The sequence below is a fragment of the Pongo abelii genome, chromosome 15 (genome assembly GCF_028885655.2).
Source record: "Pongo abelii isolate AG06213 chromosome 15, NHGRI_mPonAbe1-v2.0_pri, whole genome shotgun sequence".
In the NCBI taxonomy this organism is placed as follows: domain Eukaryota; kingdom Metazoa; phylum Chordata; class Mammalia; order Primates; family Hominidae; genus Pongo; species Pongo abelii.
This window is the reverse complement of record NC_072000.2, coordinates 86,298,956-86,319,390: the sequence shown is the minus strand read 5'-3', so window position 1 is coordinate 86,319,390 and position 20,435 is coordinate 86,298,956. Positions and strand designations below refer to the sequence as shown.

The 20,435-nt window shown below is 37.2% G+C and overlaps 1 protein-coding gene across 1 annotated transcript in view; it reads right to left on the bottom strand.

The window, feature by feature from the left end:
* Positions 1 to 20,435, bottom strand: part of LOC129049872 (uncharacterized) — a 447,079-nt gene that overhangs the window by 15,183 nt on the left and 411,461 nt on the right. Inside the window, exon 8 of the mRNA XM_054530617.2 lies at positions 11,241 to 11,315. The gene's annotated coding sequence lies outside the window, so the exon portion shown is untranslated. The remainder of the gene's footprint in view (positions 1 to 11,240; positions 11,316 to 20,435) is intronic.

Below are 20,435 nucleotides of genomic sequence, written 5' to 3'. Positions count from 1 at the left end.
ATTAATATATTGTATATTTACATAAGTACAATATATGTAAACTATATATTTATACTATATTTATATACTATATATTGAACTGATCTGCACTGTAACAGTGTAATATATTACACTTGCTCTGTGAAAGACATGGATTCACCACCGTGAGAGGGAAAAGATAATAACTGGCATTTACAACTTGTAAATGTTATTATCCAAGCATCTTGTATATGATTAAATTTCTCTGAATCATTACAGTGTGGATATCATTAACCCATTTTGCAGGAGAAATGAAAATGTAACTTGTTCATGTAATTTGTTCTAGTTTGTGCTACTAGTGAACAGCCCAGCTAGTGTTAGAACCATGTGATTTGTTCATTGACAGGGAGACAAAGAAGGATAGCTGTGTTCCCTGCCATCTAGTAACTTACAGTTATGTTGTGGAAATAAGACATACACAGGTAAAAGGTTGGGTGATAAAACAAAACCATATAAGAAATGTCCTGGGTAATAAAAATGACTAATTCCATAAAAAACAGTATAAACAATAAGTACTTGGAGTTTGGCAGAGAGAGAGCTTCCTTTCTTTCAATTGCTCCCAGCCATGCTGCCTGAAGGCCTCTTCTCCATTTCCTCTTCCTCCTAGGCGTTTATACTCACCACAAACCTCTGGGCAATTATTCTTCCCCATCAGCTTGTCATTTACTCAAGTTTATTATACAGTTGGCCTCTGACAGTTCCTAAGAATTCAATACTTTCAACCTGCCACAGACCATATTTTCTTTCACTTTGCTGAGCTCTTTCCAACAGTCTTAGATCTTTCTGGAACTTTGCCTCTCCAGCAAGCAAAAGAAACAAACCAGATAAAGGAAATCAAGAGTGGTCTGAAATAAACTTTCTCAGTTCTGCTTCTCCTTTCTGTATTTCATGAGTGGGGTATTTAATCACACATGTTTATTATAGAGAGCAGAGCTCAGAGTGAGCAAAGTACTTGCCAATCAGTGACTAACATAGGACATGGGAGGAAGGAAGTAGCTTTAGTGAGAGGAGAATGAAGTCATTAAAACATGAAAATAGTGTGTAAAATTTTAAAGATCTTCAGTTATTTAAATAGTGAGTGTTTTTGAAGTATTATTTCAGTTAGTTCCTTCCTTCTAGAAGAATGTCTAACTCCTACAGAAGTTGGCTCTGTAACACAGGTAACACAGTAAGATGAACATACCTCAGGTATGAACTGCCTTAGAAAAAAAGGGAAAAAAAGCCACATATTTTTGTTTTAAAAATATTTTGTTCTTAGTACATTGCTACTACCAAAAAAAGTTATCTATAGCCTGCCTACTTTCAAAAGAGGATTGTAGCATTTTATAATACAGAAGATGGTTGTAGCATTTTATATACATGTATAAATCCAACAGCGTAAGGTTGCGCAGCTATTACAATAGAGCATTAAATCTAGCTCTGAGTTTCCTAGTAGCCAATGGGAAAAAAAGAGCAAAAAGGTTCACATTGTTTTTATTTGATAATAAAAAAGGATCTGATATCACTATGAATGACTCAAATTTTACTGTTTCTATATAATAAGGCACTTACTTTGTAGACGATTCTCCACCAACTTTATCTAATTTCATCATAATGATAGCCAACACTAATTAACATAGTACTTATTCCATGCCAGGCACTGTTTTAAGAGTTTTCTACACATATTAACCAATACACCCTTCAAAATAACTTTTGCTACAGCTACTACTATTATCCTCATTTTACAGGTGAGTAAATCAAACCACATAGCCAGGCATGGTGGCTGATGCCTGTAATCCCAGCACTTTGGCAGACTGAGGTGGGCAGATCACCTGAGGTCAGGAGTTCGAGACCAGCCTGGCCAACATGGTGAAACCCCATCTCTACTAAAAATATAAAAAATTAGCTGGGTGGTGGCAGGTGCCTGTAATCCCAGCTACTCAGGAGGCTGAGGCAGGAGAATCACTTGAACCTGGGAGGTGGAGGTTGCAGTGAGCCGAGGTCGTACCATTGCACTCCAGCCTGGGCAACAAGAGCGAGATTCCATCTCAATAAATAAATAAATAAATCAAAGCACAAAGAATTAAGTGATTTGTCCAAGGCCTAGTAAGTGATGGAATTGGGACTCAAACCTAAGCCTGACTCCAGGATTCAAACTCTTAACCACAAGGCTAGACTAGTCCTCAGTTTAATCGCCTATATTGGGATACTAAGAAGGATGAGAAGAAAGTGACTTCAACAGATGACTAAGACAAAAACTGCCAGACTCACGGTTCAAACCCAGAACTAACTAGTTCCAAAGTCCACTGCATTTCATTGTGGGTATCCAAGGGTCTATATGCAAAAAGACCTAAGAACTTATATATATGCTATGTCTGTGTTCTGGTATTCACGTTTGATAAACATTGAGGGTGTTACATTAAAACTAAACTCACTAAAGATATGTCTAGAGAAGTTTAAGTTAAAGAGGTCCAGGAATCATACTTTTTGGTGACATAATCTGATTCCAAGAATTTACTTAGTCTTGGAAAAATAGTTGAAAAAAATAGTCCTGTAAAATCCCATAAGGCAATATTTTTATCTCTTAGTGTTTTGGTAGAAGCGGGATATCAGCTGTGGAAAGCAGATTCACATGTTCTGGTTATGCAAGGAGGCAGAGAGAATGTTTATATCTTACCATGAGAATTGAATATTTTTACCTGAAATTCCAACAGGCTATCAGAATGTATAGTGTATTGAGCTATGGGGTAGCCTAAAAAAAGATTAAGTTAATTCAACCAAGTATGTACATTGAGTAAAGACACTTGTTACACCCCCTAAATCCACGTACTACACCTATATTTCCAAGTCTCTCACACGGAAGTGGGTCCACTGATAAGTTCTGCCCAAGGAGTGGAGCGTGATGTGGATCACTTCCCGGACAGAGCCTAGAGGAGCCAATGTATGTTGTGATCCTTTGCTCTGGTAACACTGGAGGCTAGTGTTTAGATGATGAAACCACAAGTTATTAGGCCTTCCCATTAGCATGGGGTTTAGGGTGGCTATATGGAGAAGAGTTTTCTACCAACTGTCTGGGACATATAGGATGAGACAGAAATTAACCACTGTTGGTGGTTTTCTGTTGTAAGGTCATTGATATTTTAAGTCTAATTTGTTTTTGGAGCAAAGCCTATTTTATCCTGACTAGTATAACACTTCAATACTCCACAGGGAAGGACTGCATCTAAAAGCCTAAATCATTCTGAAATTTCCTAGAAATACATATTTTAAAATTTTGTTGTAAAGAGATATTTAGCTTTCCATTCACCTTACCTTATTTCTACATATAATATGGCATTTATAAAATGAAACATTGTTTTCAAAATGAATGTATGTGCCAAAGTTTTAAGCTTTGAAGTACTATTTGCTGCTCCTTTCTTTTTGTTTTTTAGTCCAGTTTTATTCTACATGTTATATACACCTACATCTATGACACATTTTTCTCTAAAATTAAGTGGATGGGCTTCTGCCACAAATCTAGTAGATTGTTGGTCTGCCATTTTAAAAGTGTCAAAAATCTCAGTTCTAATCTATAGCTTGTCACAACTTAACTTACTCTACAGACGTGTCTTTGGAGTAGGTACAGTTAAAATATTTTAAAAAAAAACAGCATATGTAATTATACCCTTGGGAACTGTCTCATATCTCAACCAGCAGGTGGCAATTTTATCACATGATATGTCTCATTAGGTAAGCAATGGCCTAAATGGTGTAAAAAGATGATTTTTTTCCTGGCAAGTTGGCAAGTTTGTGCTTAAAAAAAAGCGGGGGAATGAGGCTCAGGACCATGAGTGAGAAGAGAAGCCCTCCATTCTCTGGATGGCAAGAAAGTCATTGCTCTCTTGGTACCTGTGGTTGTGTCAAGTGTATAACAGGTGAGTTCTAAGCTGCTGTGCACTGAACACACCCACGGGTATGCAAGGGTATAACAGCAGTCAGCTGAGATCACATAAAGGAGAGCCATAATTTTAGGGAAGCAGCAGACATTTTCTGTCACTCTGATGTTGGAAATAGTATTATTTCTTGGGAAACTACAGACTTCAGGCTAAACCTTTTCCTTTCATAAAGGCTTTCAGCTTTTTGTTCAACATTTTCATGATTTTTCTATTCATAATGAATATCTACTTAGTGGTTCTCAAATTTTAGTGCAGCAGAATCACCAGATCTGGGTCCCATCCCAAGAGTTACTGATCCAGTATGTATGGAATGGAGCCTGATAATCTACATTCCTAACGAGACCCCAGGTGATGCTGATGCTGCTTCTTCAAGGAACACACCTTGAAAACCCTTGATTTACTATGTGTCAAGCCCTAGGATAATCCTTGCAATACAACAGTGAAGAAATATAGTTGCTGCCTGACATAAGCTAATTGTAAGAAATTTGACAAAACAAACTTTTCAAGCTTCACCATTTGTTGGCTATAAATGAGGATAATTTAATCTCATGGGTTTACTATCAGGTTATTAAAAATATAATACATGCAAAGATTTTATGCAGTACTTAGAAAATAAAAAGCACTCTGTATGATATCTCATAAGGATTTGAGCATCCCAGAAGGGAGACAGACAGGTAGGCAGTCAACTACAATGCTGTGTAAGGAGGGATAGAGTCTATCTACTCCAATTTCAACTTAAGCTGAAGTGATCACTCAGCAGGAAGCCCTTTCAACAGCTCCTTCTCCCCTTCCTACCAAGGACAGATACAGGAAAGGAATTAACACCTGTAAGTATTAGCAGCTGCAATATTGATTATTATTTCAGGTATGAGTAATGAAAACCCACCTTAAACAAGCTTAGGTAAAGTACACACACACACACACACACACACACACACACACAACAAACAAACAAACAACCACTTAATTGGCTCATGGAACTGAGAAGTCCAGAGGTAGAAATGACTTAGGTCTCAATTAGATCCAGGTGTTTCCTTGATACTCTCCATTTCTCTCTTTCTCATCATTTCTCTCTTTCTCTTTTCCTCTCTCTCCCTTTCCTTCTCTTTCCCCATTGGCTCAATATTAGGCCCTACTTCCCTCTATGCTGTCTTGATTATTATACAGGCTCTCCCTATGAGTTTGATGACTATGGATAGGCCCCGCTTGGATTAGGTGATCACCTGTAGTGGTTTGAATGGTGGCCCCCAAAAGATATGTTCACCCAGAACCTGTGTATGTGATCTTATCTGGAAAAGGGCCTTTGCAGATCTACTTGAGTTAAGGATCTCTGGATGATATCATTTTGGATTAACCAGCTGGCTTCCTCACTCCAATGACATGTGTTCATATGAGATGCAAAAGGAAGAAAACACAGAGGAGAAGGCAATGTGAAGATGGAGGCAGATATTGGAGTGAGGTGTCTACACCTCCAGAAGACATGATGCCTACTGACACCTTGATTTTGGACTTTCAGTTTCCAAAACTGTGAAAGAGTACATCTCTGTTATTTGAAATCACTCCATTTGTGATTGTTATGGCAGCCCTAGGACATTTATGCACCATCTTTTGAACCCACTGCTGAGTAAGTTTGGTCAGGCATGGATGAATTCCTTGCCTAGCCCTTTAAGCAGAAGACAAAAGAAAAAAAAAAACTGTTATTGACAGCCTCATCAGAATGAGCCCAAAGAAAAACAATACTGATGATGATGATAGTTAACATTTATTGAGTTTTATTATTAGTGCTCTATATTTGTTACCTCATTAAATTTCACAACCATCATACGAGGTACATATTATTATTATCTGCATTTGCATAAAAGAAACTAAGGCACTAAGGCTCAGTGAGACTAATTAATTTAATGGACACTTATAAAAAATATTTCATTTGTTCTGTATTTTCAACACATCTCATAAGAAAAAGTTTGTATCTAATGTTGCCGAAACAATTGGATACCACTGGCACTTCTAAAAGACATTTCTAAAAGACCTGCTGGGCTGAAAATAATTGAACCATAGCCCTTCTCCTTAGCTGCATTGCATCTAGCTAGCTGGAGAACGATTATCTTAATCCGTATCTTTTCTAGACTCCAAAATGTCACATGAAAGAGTAACCATCCATCAGTTAGCCTTATGGCATTTAATTAGTAACTCAGCTTCATTCATGTAAAGTCCTAAAAGAGTCCACTAACCTGGGGACAAGGGTGCATTGAATTTGGAAGATTGCTGGCAATATCTGAGTTAATGATCTAAGAACTAAGCTAAGTGATAGTGGTTCATTCCCATCTTCCACTCTGCATTTAAACTCAGGAGCTTTGTGATGACTTCCTGACTGCTGGAAAAGAAATTGAGAGTGACTAGTGCAACAAGTCTCTAACTGTAATAAAACTCATGGTTGCTACTAAAATTGTGTCTAAACTGAGAGCCAGTGTGATAAATAAGAAAAATCATGGGCCTGCAAGACACAGTGACATGGGATCAAATCTGATTGTGGCTACAATTACTGGTTAATTTCCAGTTACTGCCCCCAACCCCTCCATTCCATTCTCTACACTCCCATAATCTACTCTCTGCCCGGGGACACTGGCCCCATTAGCTCCCTTGAATGTTGGCAATTGGTTGGGTTTATCCAAAGGAAAATAATTGCAGTACATAAGACGGCAAGAAATGAGAGGGGCTGGGTTTCTTTTCCCTTCTTCCATACCACGTTGCAGGCAATAGCAATGAGCAACACCTGCAAGCCTTCACTACTAAGGTCCCCACCAGTCTTCCCACTCCTCTCTAGTTCTAGTTCTCATTGGGTGCTAATTTCCTCCCTTGGTCTCTGAGGCTCCCAGAAGGAACCTTGTCATTCCTTTTTCACTCCCTTTACCCCACCCACATCTCTCTCTATATATAGGTCATCATTAACCTCACTGCATTTGAACCATCTGGGAAGAATTATTTCCTGCCAATACCCCGACTGACATAGCTACTCACTTATCAGCAATATAATCTTGATCCTTTACCTTTCTTTAGTATGGTTTACTGTTTGGTCTACTAAAAAAAAATAGGGATAATATTTGCAGTATTTTTATAGATAATATAAGTTACAGGCTCTCTGATACCATGTTTGTTAAGCTCATGGCTTACACTAGACACCTGATACAGGGCAACAGAAGATATAAAAAATGCAAGCTCTAATGTGTTATTACATGACCTACACTGAATATAATATTTCAGTTCTCATTAGCTTATGATGCCCATGATTATACAGATCCTTTGTTTTACCCTTCTATTTATTTTACAGGAATTTGGTTGTGTTCTACTCATCTGCATTACATCAGTAGAAATGAAAAAGAAATATGTGGAATTAAATGTAACTGAAAAAAATTACTAAGCATCTACCCTATGTCACGCACTATAGTCCCCACAAGAAACACAATGATGGGAATGAAGTGATTCTTGCCTTGCAGTACCTCAAGCTAGTGGGAGTTAACTGCTATTTCTTATTTAGTTATTTCCTCTTTTGATGTAAACTTTAAATTTACACACAGTGAAACATACTAATGTTAAATATACACTTGTCTTAAGAAATGTACACACCTATGCAACCCAAACCTCTGTCATGATATCAACCCCCAAATTTTTTCATGTCAATTCCCAGATTCCCCCTGCTCCATTCCTCCACTGTTCTGGTTTATTTTCTCATATATTAATTTTCTTCCTCCTTTGTATATGAAATTTCTTTATTTTCTGGCTGCTTCAAGATTTCCCCAATACCCTTGGTTGTCAGCAGTTTGATTATGCTATGCTTTTGTTATTGTTATCATTTTATTGCCTTATAGGTCCCCAAAGTCCTGTTCATTTTTTTCAATCTTATTTTACCTGTCTTCAGATTAGTCTCCTATTAACCATCTTTAAATTAACTGATGACTCTATCATCTCCATTCTGCTGTTAAACCTATCTAGGGAATTCTACTTTTGCTTCTTCTATTTCAATTCTAGAATTTCCATTTACTTCTATTTCTCTACTGAGATTTTCTATGTTTCTCATGTATTATTAACTTATTTACCATGACTTCATTGAATATAATTAATAGCTGCTTTAAAATATACATCTGCTAACTCCAACATCTGGATCATCTCATGGTTGATCCGAATTGAATTTTCTTTATTATTATTTTTTGAGATTGGTTATCCAGACAGAGAACAAATTCGTCTTACATCCCAGACATTGTAAATAGTGTATTGTAGAGATTCTATATTCTGTCATGCTCCTCAAAAGGGTATTGATGTTTTTGTTTTTACAGGATATTAACTTGGTTACACTCAATATGCAAATTATGTTTCTTGAGTAGCAGCTCAATTTCAGTTCAGTGTTTCATCACTAGCTAGGAAGCTTTGAGTCTTTCTGCACTTGCACAGATCAGGGGTCAGCCAGAGGCTTGAACAGTATTTTTACAGAGAATTTGGAGCTCCCTTTCTCTGGCTTTCTATATCTTAGGATTCCCTCCCTCATTGTCATGGCTATATTCCCCCACCTCTGCCCTCTGTTTTTCAGGTCAAAAAGACTTCAGATTTTTATCATAGTTTTAACCACTGCGTACATTGCTGACCTTGGCCTGCCCTCAGAATAAAAGCCATAAAAACATGAAACTCATTTTACTCTGACCCCTTATAACAAATTTTGACCTCTCCTCCTGAATCTGCTTCCTGTTTTTCACTCTTTAGTAACTTCAGGTCATCGTTTTCTTGTATCTTATCTGAAGATTAAGTTGTTACCAGTAGAAGGGTTGTTTGGAGAAGAAATTAAAGAAATAAGATATAAAACATGAAATTGGTGTATGCAATTGATAGATGTTTTCTTATGATAAGGTAAACTATAAGAAGTAAGCAGTGCTGTTAAATACATGGGGGGGTTAGTACACCTAACATAAATTAATGAATCGATCAGAAAGAGCTTTCTGTTAGAAAATCATCTAAGCTGAAATTAGAAAGATGCGTAGGAATTAGCTGAGCTAAGGAATGCTTGGAGTTAGAAAATTTCTGATTTAAAAAAATAATAATAAAAGGCTTCTGCATGGGTCTTTTTTGGTGTGGGAGATAGCACTAAATCTTTCTAAGAGAAGATTAATTACTTACTAAAATATAAAGTTGGAGGTTCCAAGTAGTCATTCAGCTATCTTGGGTTTAAGAGACTTATAACTATAAAGTTTTTAAAACCTCTTCTTATCTAGGAAAAATTACAATACGACTGTAGCTTTATATATAGCTTATTCTCAGAGAAATGCTAATGTAACTACATAGTTTGATACGCAAATTAGGCTGACTTTCTTGTATGTTATTAAAAGTAGACTCATTTCTTTTTATCATTTGCTGCATAAACACTTAAAAAAATAAAAAGTTATAAAAATTCAAGGTCTTCACATCAACTTAGGTGTATCATTGTAGTTCAGTCCAAGTAGATAAAGACATGAAAGTTAATATTACTAAAGTTGTTGATAGGATAAAAGTTACTCAGAGTTAAGGCAAGAAAACAGAGTTGACATTTCTGACTAGACATTCAAGAAAGGTACAAAGTCATAAGAAAATACTTATTGCCTGTTGACTCATCTGTGCCTCGGTACTTTCAAGTTTTCTTTGCTCTGTTCATCTTATAAATAAATAAATAAATAAATAAATTCTTTACAGACTGAAACTGATTCTAGCTGTACCAGCTTTGAAAAAGTATGGAATATATCAATATTCTCTTTTTCTCCTATTGGTGTGGAATGTCCAAAAAGCTCATCAATTGAAACTGGTTTTATAACAGATGCCAAAAAAAATTACTAGCAATTTCTAAACAAATATTAACAGCCATCAACTATTTGAACACTCAAAAGAGAACAGAAAGCTTGACTATGACTCAAAGGAGAGTGGGCAGCGTGATCTATTCTTGTGTGGTTTATAAGTAAACCTAGAAAAAGAATGACCTTCAACAAAGCAGCTCTTTATTACCGAAAAAGAATTATACTGTGCAATGCCACCCAAAGTCATAGAAGCCAGCATCTACCAGAATTGAAAAGAAATAAAGTGATAAACATTTTATAAAAAATACTCAGAAGAAAATACCAACGCCTCTGACATACTTAATACTGTTTCTTTATTTGCTAGTATAAATGTTCCTTGTGTGTTTGGAGCATAGTTCAGTTTGATACTAAGCACTGCTTACTAATGACATTAAGAAACATCTAGAGGCTATGTGAGAGGGGCCCATTAAAGGTCTTTATTTTTTTCAGGAGTAATGAACAAGTTATCCCTGAAAAGCAGTTATTTTAAGAAAAGACAAAGTCTGGCAGGCAAGGAGAGGAGCAAAATTGAGGACAGAATATTATCCAAATTTGTCTTAAAGAGCATCCCCCATGGACTGATCCAGATCTAAACAGGGAAGGTTGTCAGCATACAACTTGAAAGATCTACTTCTAATTGTAAAATGTTGAGAAATGAGGCAGTCAACTTGCTGACACTGGGACCCCAGAATCAGGGCAGGCTTAAAGGAGGAAGGTGCTGCCACATTAAGACACGAGAGACTCCACAGAACTGCCATGGAATCATGGCTTCATGGCATACTTCAGAACCAATACCAGGAACCACGGTTGAGGTGGCAGTGGGGAGGGGGCACCCACAGCCCAGCAGACACTGAAGGCTCCAGAGGCAGGTTCCAAACCAGGGGAAGAGAAAGCCAAAAACCATGAGCTCATACTATGACTTCTTTGTGAGCACACATGAGACATGACCTGGTTACTTCCAGAAATAACAAGGAGATTTCTCAGGGTGCAGAAGCCTCACTGAGATAGATAATGATAATTATTATTTATTGAGCAATGACTAGATATCAGACATTGTGTTAATTTCTTTTCTTATATTCATTCAATACCTGCAACAAACCTATAAGATAGGTTCTATAAGTACCACCACATTACATGTGAATACACTTAGACTCAACTTTTATTTTTTATGGTCTGAGAAAACATAGGTGAGGTACATTTGTAACCAGTAAGGAATTAGAAGGCTGTGCCTTCAACACACTAGAATATTTCACAAGTCTGTTAGCTGAACATTTTCCCAGCATACAACCAGGTGCAAAGTAGATAAATAAACTCAACCATTCAGCACTGGAGATGGGTTCTTGTTTCAGGTTCCCTAGGATACCTTTTGTGTGAGAAGAGCCCTAAACACATTCACATATTTCTTTCACCTCCTGCCAACTTTCTGGTCAATAGCATTGAACTACCTCAGTTTCCTTACCTGTGACACTTCTCCTTATTGATGCAGAATCTTATTCAATACAGAACTGTGTTTGACTGGAGTCTGAAACTGCTTCTAGAATTAGAAAAAGAACAAAGTTACATAAAAAATCAAAATAAGATAAGTTCTCAAAGTAAAAAAACAGTTAAGTTTCAAAATATGTGATGTCAATTTCCTGCAATATTAGATTGCCAATGGCCAATTAAAAATTAAACTGGACAATTTATAAGTAGTAAGTACAAAATGACACAATTTTCTGTTTAACTTTTAATTTCTTAACATTTGTGTTTCAGTTTACAATACACCAAATACTTTTGCATTCATTATCTTATAGTATTCTTAGAATATTTGCAGGATTTTGGCAAGTGCTCATTAGAGAGGCAGAATAGAATAGAATAGAGCCAGAATGTCTGGGTGGCAAATCTGATTTTGCCTTTTATTGTCTCTACAAACTTAACCAAATAACAATCTTCTTAGGACTCGGTTTCTTCATCTATAAAATGGGATGACAATAATAGTAATGAGAAAAGAACTTTTATCTGAGGAATACAAGTCGTTTTAATTATCAGGCCCAGAGAGACAATAAAATGAGACTGCAATCATATCCTACTCTCCCCTTTGAGCTATGTATTCATCTATTGAAACTGCTTTCTATTGCTGCTAGTAGTTACAGATCAACCTAATAATGCCATACCAGACACTTTAACCCACACTCTACAGCTTAACAGTGGATAGCCAACCACTAATCAATGTTATTTCTGTAAACCAATGAGAATTCCTAAAAAACAACTTTGTATCAACCCACTCCCTGTCCCTTTTTCATTGCCTTTAAAAATTCACTGGTAGCTGTTGCTAATCAGAGTAAATATTCAGGGCAACTTGAATCTATTCTTCCTTCTGGTTTGCAATCCTCAAGCCTGGTTCAGATACATTCTCTGCTTATATTAATTTTGCCTCAGCTTCTTCTTTCCAGACTGACAGTACCTGCTATGTGGGAGACAAATAGATGACATGCTATATGTGAAGTGGTTGGCACAGTGCTTGGCCCATAATAAACACCTTACTCCATGCCAGGTGCAGCCACTAGTGCTTCACATAATTAATTAATTTAGCCCTCACGACAACTCTACAAAGTAGATACTACTACCCATGTTTCACAGGTCAGAAAGCCAAATCTCAACGAGGCTCATAACTTGCCCAAGTGCACATATTCTCTGCGTGTTCAATCTTTTATTCTTTTTTTCTTCTTAATAGAAGCATTCTCTTGTTCACAGATAAAAAAACAAATCTTATAGAAAAGACCTGCCCATGTTATTTCATTAGAAAGTTGTAGAATTGGAATTTATACCTACATTCTTTACCCTAGTCACACAAAGAACAGAAGATTATATAATTGTATGAACATTTTATTTCACAAGGTATATGAAAACTCTGTTCTTGTACACCAACATTTATTCAAATGTTAATATAAATATGGCCTATATGAAATAGAGTTTTTAAAATAAAATGAAAACCTTAAAAATGACTGTTAAAAAAAACAGGCTGACTAATAGGGAATCCTTCAATATACCCCTGAGGAATCAATTTAAAATTCAGGATTCGTGGAATCACTAGATAATTAAGTTGTTTATCAGTGGTTCTTAACATGAATTTATGTTATGAACAATTGTTCTTTTTTTCTTCTTTCGAGCTCCCAACCTACTTGGTATAGATGGAAATAAAACACGCAGTGAATGAATAAACAAACACCAATGAAACAATTACTCTGGACCCACCTCCACACAACTCACTGCAGGAAACCAGCACAGAAGTGCAAATGAAACAAAAATACCAATTGATCTAGTACCAACCTACCACTGACAGAAAATCCACAGTCATTCTGTAAACATGGTAAGAACATGTAGTTACTAAAAAGAGTGTGCACTAAGTTCATCCCCAGAATCAAGTGCTATAGATTCTCACAGTTTCTTTAAAGGTGCTCTAACCCTTTCTGCTTTGTTTCATTTTTGTTTTGCTTTTTCCCTTATTCAATTCTTACTCTTTTTTCAACATTTTAAATTATTTATGAACAACATTTTTCTAGCATAAGAGTTTGCATAGGGAGTTGAGCCTGTAGTTGCCTGGCCTTTGGTGGGCCATGGTTTCTGTGATTGCCTGTTTGCCATCACTGGGCATGGAAGAAGGAAAGGATACCCAAATTAATCCCCAGGTTTCAGACATACTTCTCCCTCACCCCCGTTATCTGGTAGCAACCCTAGTTTTTCATGGTAATCAAGGCTGATCACATTACTAGTTCATTAGCTTCTTTCTTTGCTTGCTGATCCATTAGCATAAAAAAGCTGAAGAAACTAAACGACAATCATGGTTTAAAGTGCAGTGTTTAAATTATTTACTGTCTCCTGATGGAAGTGTTTCTTTCTGGGAACTGGAAACTATTGGTACAGAGGCTTATGTTGTGGGATAGGAAGCACAAATCTTCAATTCAAATGGATCCTTTAGAGTTAGGGTGAGATGGACCAATTTTACTCTCCCTTGGTTCTTGAATCCATATATTCCAGGTATTGGGGGCACAGCATTTTATATTGGTCATTGTTTCAGCTCCTGTACTGCACTTTGGAGGTCAGCATCCCAAACCCACACTTGTTGGCCTTGACCTTGTACTCTAGCCAAGTCTTTAACAGGCAATCCATCATCACGTTATTCAGCCAATTCTGGATAATGCCATACATAATAGCTAGCATATCCTTCTTCTTTGCCATCCAGTGGGTTTCTTGATCTAAGGCAATGTCATCAGATCAGGCATTCTGAGTGCCTTCTGAAGATGGTGCTAGCAAATACAAAGGGGGTAATGAAGACAAAGTCCAATCTAAAAGAGGTACATAAAGCTCTGGAAAGGAAGAACTTCGTCTTCTCCAAGAAACAAGGAAACATGAAAAATATATGCATTGACCACCCTCCCTTAGGACATTAACTCCCTCGTGCTTCTGGATTGGGCACTAAGATGTACATGTAAATGTACAGAGTCTCCAATCCTCTACATCAAGAAAGCCCAGTGCAGGAAATGAGAGGTTTGAAGCATGAGATGAGCCCACAGATTGCTGGTTGCTTTAGCAGCAGCTGGAATAAAACAGCGCAGGCGAAGATGAACTCAGGCAGCCCATAATATAGGGCTTCCTTTTTAAACAGCACTGTAACTTTAAAAATTATAGTGACCTGTTACATAGTTACAAGACTCATGGACACAGTCATCTAAGAGTAGTAGCAGACATTCATAGCAAACATTCATATGGCAGTTTCTATTTGCCAGATATCCATCTAATGGCTTTACATATATTAAGTCATTTAATCACCACCACCAACCAATGGAAGAATATAATCATGCAGTTGAGGAAGCTGAGGCACAGAGTGGTTAAGTAACTTACTAGCATAATGCTAGCAAGTGAAAGAGCCAGGACTTAAACCCAGATTTTCATACTGCCTAAAAGGTAAGTGGCTCTGCGACAAGTGTGAAATAAGAGAAAGAGTTAATGTGCAGGCAACTAAAAGCCAGAAAGAGTTTTGAGCTCAGGGTGATCTTGGGAGTAAGGGAGAATGAAGGAGATTTTATCCTAGGACTTACAGAGCTGTATCATCTGCTTGTGACCATAGCGAATGGCCCAGGTTATTGTAGCCTTTGATTTACTGTGTTGGAACTTGTCAAAGCACAAGGTAAATGCCTCTCAGATAAGATGAAAGAAACAAAAATCACAGCTTACATGACTTATGGCAGAAATTCTTAGATATTTTGTTCCATGGATCCCTTTGTCATTCCGGCAACAGAATAACTTTTTTTTTTTTTTAAGACAAAGTCTCACTTCCATTGCCCAGGATGGAATGCAGTGGCATGATCTCGGCTCACTGCAGCCTTGACCTCCCAGGCTCAAGCAATCCTCCCACCGCAGCCTCCTGAATAGCTGGGACTACAGGCACACGCCAGCATGCCTGGCTAATTTTTTGCATTTTTAGTAGAGACAGGGCTTCACCATGTTTCCTAGGCTGGTCTCAAACTCCTAAGCTCAAGTGATCTGCCCACCTCAGCCTCCCAAAATTTTGGTATTACAGGCATGAGCCACTGAGCCCAGCCAGAATATTTTTAAATGCATAATAGGCAACTGATGACAAAGGAAACCAAATGAGTTAACAACATTATTATAAAGAAACAAATTTTATGATATAATATATGCATCTTCTATATCATACACTAAATGATAAGATCTTGCTGGAGTAACAGCCACAATTTCAAAAACATCTTTCAGATATATGAGACAATCTTAGTAAGAAATATTTCTGGTGTTCTTTTAGTTTTGTTGAAGCATAATTGTTATACAAAAGTTGTACATATTTATCGTAGACATCTTGATGAGTTTGGACATGAATATATAGCTATGATGCCAACACCGCAATCAGGGTATCACCATTTCTATCACCTTCAAAAATCTCCTGTGTTCTTTTGTGTGTATGAGCTCGTTTGTTTTTTGATTAGAACACAACATAAGATCTATCCTCATATATTTTAAAATGCACAATATCATACTGTTAACTACAAATACTACATTGTACAACAGATCTAGAACTTATTCATCTTGCATAACAGAAACTTTATACCTGTTGAAAAATAATTTTCCATTTCCCTCTTCCTCACTCCCTTGCAACTACCAATTTATTCTTCATTTCCATGAGTTTGACTGTTTAAATATCTCATATAAGTGGAATCATGCAGTAGTTGCCCTTCTGTGACTGGTTTATTTTACTTAACATAATATCTTCTAGGTTCATCCATATTGTTGCAGAATTTCCTTTATTTTTAAGGCTAATATTCCACTGTGCTTCTATACCACATTTGCTTTATCCAAGATGTAAATTTTTTCCATTCAAACTAATCGAGCCCCAAATTCTTTGACACACACTCTGCAGAATCACATAATGCCTGGAGACAGACAGGAAAATGAAAATATTCAGTGTAGGAGCAATGGGGAGGGATTCCACTTCTTAAAGTTCACCCAATGTCCCTATGCAGTTTAAGCTAAATATGCAAATGGATAAACAGTAGCAAATAGTGATTTCCACACTCCTGTAATTCCAATTATGTGTATGTGTGTGCATGTATTTATTGGTGTATTGAGGTGGAGGGTGGACAGACATTGAAATGGATTACATGAATTGCATTGTGTCAAGATCAGCATTATGGTGATAAGTATTATGTGGGATGTTGACATTTAGAAGTTTGTTATGACAATTTATGCCACTAAAGGGCATCTCCTTGTTACTATATATTTTATTACATAAGCAATGCTGGTATTCAAGTGCTCCCTAAATTAATTTAGCAAAAAATTAGATGAAAAATTTTCTCTAATAAACTTTCATCTCTTCTTTCCTTTTAATTCTTTATACAACCTATACATACAATAAGAGGAGCTTAAAAATAAAACCATTAAGGCACATTTCTTTCAAGAACCAAAAAGCTAGCAGAAGGGGCAGGAGTATTCAGAGAATGAGATACTAATGTTAAATTGGTGTTTTTCACAGACATTTTCAAATCTCCCAAGCAGACATATTCATATTCATCCATAAATACAGAAACAGGATCCAAGGACGAATATAAAATACTTTTGTACCAGCTGCCACTTGAAGAATACCAAGACTTACTCTTTCAGAGTAATTGAGAGGGGCATTGACATAGAATATAGAGTGGAAATTAGAACTCTTAGTCCTGAATTCTAAGGAGTCCATCTAAACAGTCGGTAAATCTAGGGAGGTTGCATGAACCACTGATTTTATATTTTGTATTTGAAGCCTTGATGTTACTAGAAACTAATAATGATTATAATACTAGGAAGTAATAAATTAATTATCATTATAATGACTAGTGTAAAATTAAGTTATAAAACAGCTTTAATAAATCAAGAGACATGGACACAATCTAAAAGGGTACTGTGGAATTGCATTTTCATTAAGTTGTTAGAGGACACAGTTTACTAATAAGAGATTATCACAGGACTATTATCCAAGGTCATTCCTAGACAGACAAGGTTGTGGAAGGGTCCTGCGACATACAGTCTTCAACCAACTACAATATATTTCCGCATCAGGAACTTGTGTTTAAAGAGTATTTACTGATTAAATACTAGAAGCTTCCAACAAGATCCAAAACTTAGGCTGCCACAAGCCAAAGAGCACCTGGGGCTACCAGAAGTGGGAAGAAACAAGCAAAGACCCTTCCCTCGGGGCTTGGAAGGAAGCATAGCCCAGCTGACACCTTGATTACAGACTTCTAGCCTCCAGAACTGTGAGAAAATACGTTTCTTTCGTTTTAAGCCATTACATTTGTGATAATTTATTATAGTAGAACTAGAAAATAAATTCCTTAGGAGTTTTGACTTAGGCCAGAGAGAAATGCCACCAGCGAGATTTGATAGGGGAGCGATATAATCAGATTTAAAGCTTAAAATGATGACTGACTACACTGGAAAATAAAGACTGGCAGGGGAGCCAGATTTGTTGAACAGAAATTAAAGATTGTAGCAATAAAACCAGAAGTTATGTAGCTAAGAATTAGACCCAGTCACATCCCATTAGAGTTGTTCTAGCAAAAGCACTATGGCTCCTGCTGCTTGGCTGCAACACTTTAGCTCAAATGAAGACACTCCACGTTGGAAGCCAAACATCCTGTGACTTCTTCTCCTGAAGAATTCAACCTGTCCACCACTATATGAACCCAAAGATTGATCCTGCATATGCTTTGTCCTCATTCTCCTCCTCTTGGGGAAAAAGGTCTCCTGTCATGTAACTTAGCAATAAAGAAAGTTGGGTAAACAAATTCTAGTGTCCACTTTAGGGTGACATATTCAGAATGTAAAAATTTCCAAACACAGGAGGAAACTTTAAATCTCTACAATGCCTAGTAAATGGAATTATCAAACCACTCACTCTGTATTTATTTATTTATTTATTTGAGACAGAGTCTCACTCTGTCGCCCAGGTTGGAGTGCAGTGGCACGATCTCCACTGACTGCAACCTCTGCCTCCACAGTTCAAGTGATTCTCCTGCCTCAGCCTCCCGAGTAGCTGATTACAGGTGCCTGTAATCCGAGGGACTACAGGTGCCGACCACCACACCTGGCTAATTTTTTTTATTTTAAGTAGAGACAGGGTTTCACCATATTGGCCAGGCTGGTCTTGAACTCTTGACCTCAGGTGATTCACCTGCCTCGGCCTCCCAAAGTTCTGGGATTACAGGTGTGAGCCACCGCACCCAGCCCCGTCATTTAATACACTTGTTCTTGCAAAGTGCTGGGATAACAGGCATGAGCCACCACGCCTGGCCACCACTCACTCTTTAACCAGAAATCTGGAATTCATATTTAATTTCTCTCTTCTTTTATCTCCTTGTCCAATCAATCTTCAAATTATGTTGATTTTATAAGCTTGATGTCTCTAAGTGGATTTTTTGTCTCTTTTGTTCGCCTGTTCTAATATAACTTGGTATTATTCCCGGCTGAATAACTTCTGAGGCTGGTACTTTCACAATCTTGACAGTGTGTGAGCTACCTAAAATCTTTTAACTAATATCATCTTCAGCACAAACCAGTCAGAGAGGATTCTATTGTTTGCAACCAAGAATCCTGACTTTCGCACAAACAGGAAAAAGTAGATCATGATTGCTTAGAAAGGAATAGTTAAACAATAGATCATCTTCAAAAACAAAGAGAACTTGTACTTATCTGGTTTATGTATAATGGAGTCAGGAGAGTGAAATATCCTGAAATCATTTTAGTTAAACCACAACTGAAATATTGTCTAGGTCATTTTCTTATCTGAACTGGCCTTTGCCAATAAGTTTATCACCAAACAAATGCAAGAAATGTTTTGTGTGTCTCTGCATGTGTATGAATCAGAAAGACTAAAATTTTGCAATTTTAGGCATGGGGATAAAAAATAGTTGTCTAAACACATGTCATAGGAATCCTCATGAGAATGAGCCTGTCATTATTACATAAAGTTATTTTTCTAGTCAAGTAATTTGGGGTGGAAGGTGAGTCCTTGTGAATATTAGTTAACAGAAGGAAGATTGCTAAATTGATCTGCATTCAAAATGAGCAGAAATTAGATATGTGCTAATTAGAAAGCAGAAGAGAGAGAGAAGATCAAGAGAAGGGAGAAGATGGCAAAGGGAAGGAAGATAAAAGAGAGAGAAACAAACTTTTCAGAGACAGATATTGATGTGAGGTGTTTTTTTAGAGTGAGACCTAACATTCCATTTTCAATTTGTTTACATGGCTACACTATAACTTTATCAGTAAACCCAGTTCTAATAAAATATACTACCCACACAAAAGCTTTGGGTGACCCTTCATTTTCTGGTAATCAAGAAAAGTGGCCAGGTATGGTGGTTCATGCCTGTAATCCCAGCACTTTAGGAGGCCCAGGGTGGTGGATTGCTTGTGCCCAGAAGTTCCAACATGGTGGGACTCCGTCTCTACAAACAAATACAAAAGTTAGCCAGGCATAGTGATGCATGCCTGTAGTCCCAACTACTTGGGAGGCTGAGATGGCAGGAGGAGAATGGCTTGAGCCCAGAACTCAGGAGGTTGCAATGCACCAAGATCATGCCGTTGCACTCCAGCCTGGGTTATAGAGTGAAAACTTGTCTTTAAAAAGGGGGTGGAGCTTAGTGTCCTATCTCACTCACTCAACATGGTAGAGAACATAGACAACATCTACGCAATAGTCACCATAAACAGCTCATTCCCATGAGGGGTCACAGATAGGACCTTCATGACCTAGCCCTTGCCTGCTTCTCTGAAGTCATACTCCTCATCCTATACTAATCTTTAGCCACCGTGGCCTGCTGTCTGCTTTTTGAATAGCCTGAATTATTTCCTAACTCAGGACTTTTGTATATCCCCATCATCTACCAGGAACATCCTTTTCTCCATTCTCCTAGTGGATATTCATTTTCAGATTTTTGCTTTAATGTGTGTTTCTCAGGAAAACCTTTAGAATATGTAGTTTCTCCCCAATTTACTGATGCAGAACAAGGTATATTTTTCCTTCATAGTACTTACCTTGTAGGATCATATTTGAATGTTAAAGAAGCTAGCTCTAGGAGGTTTCTCCTAAGCAATAGGTACTAAAAATTTTCTAACTGTTATTAAT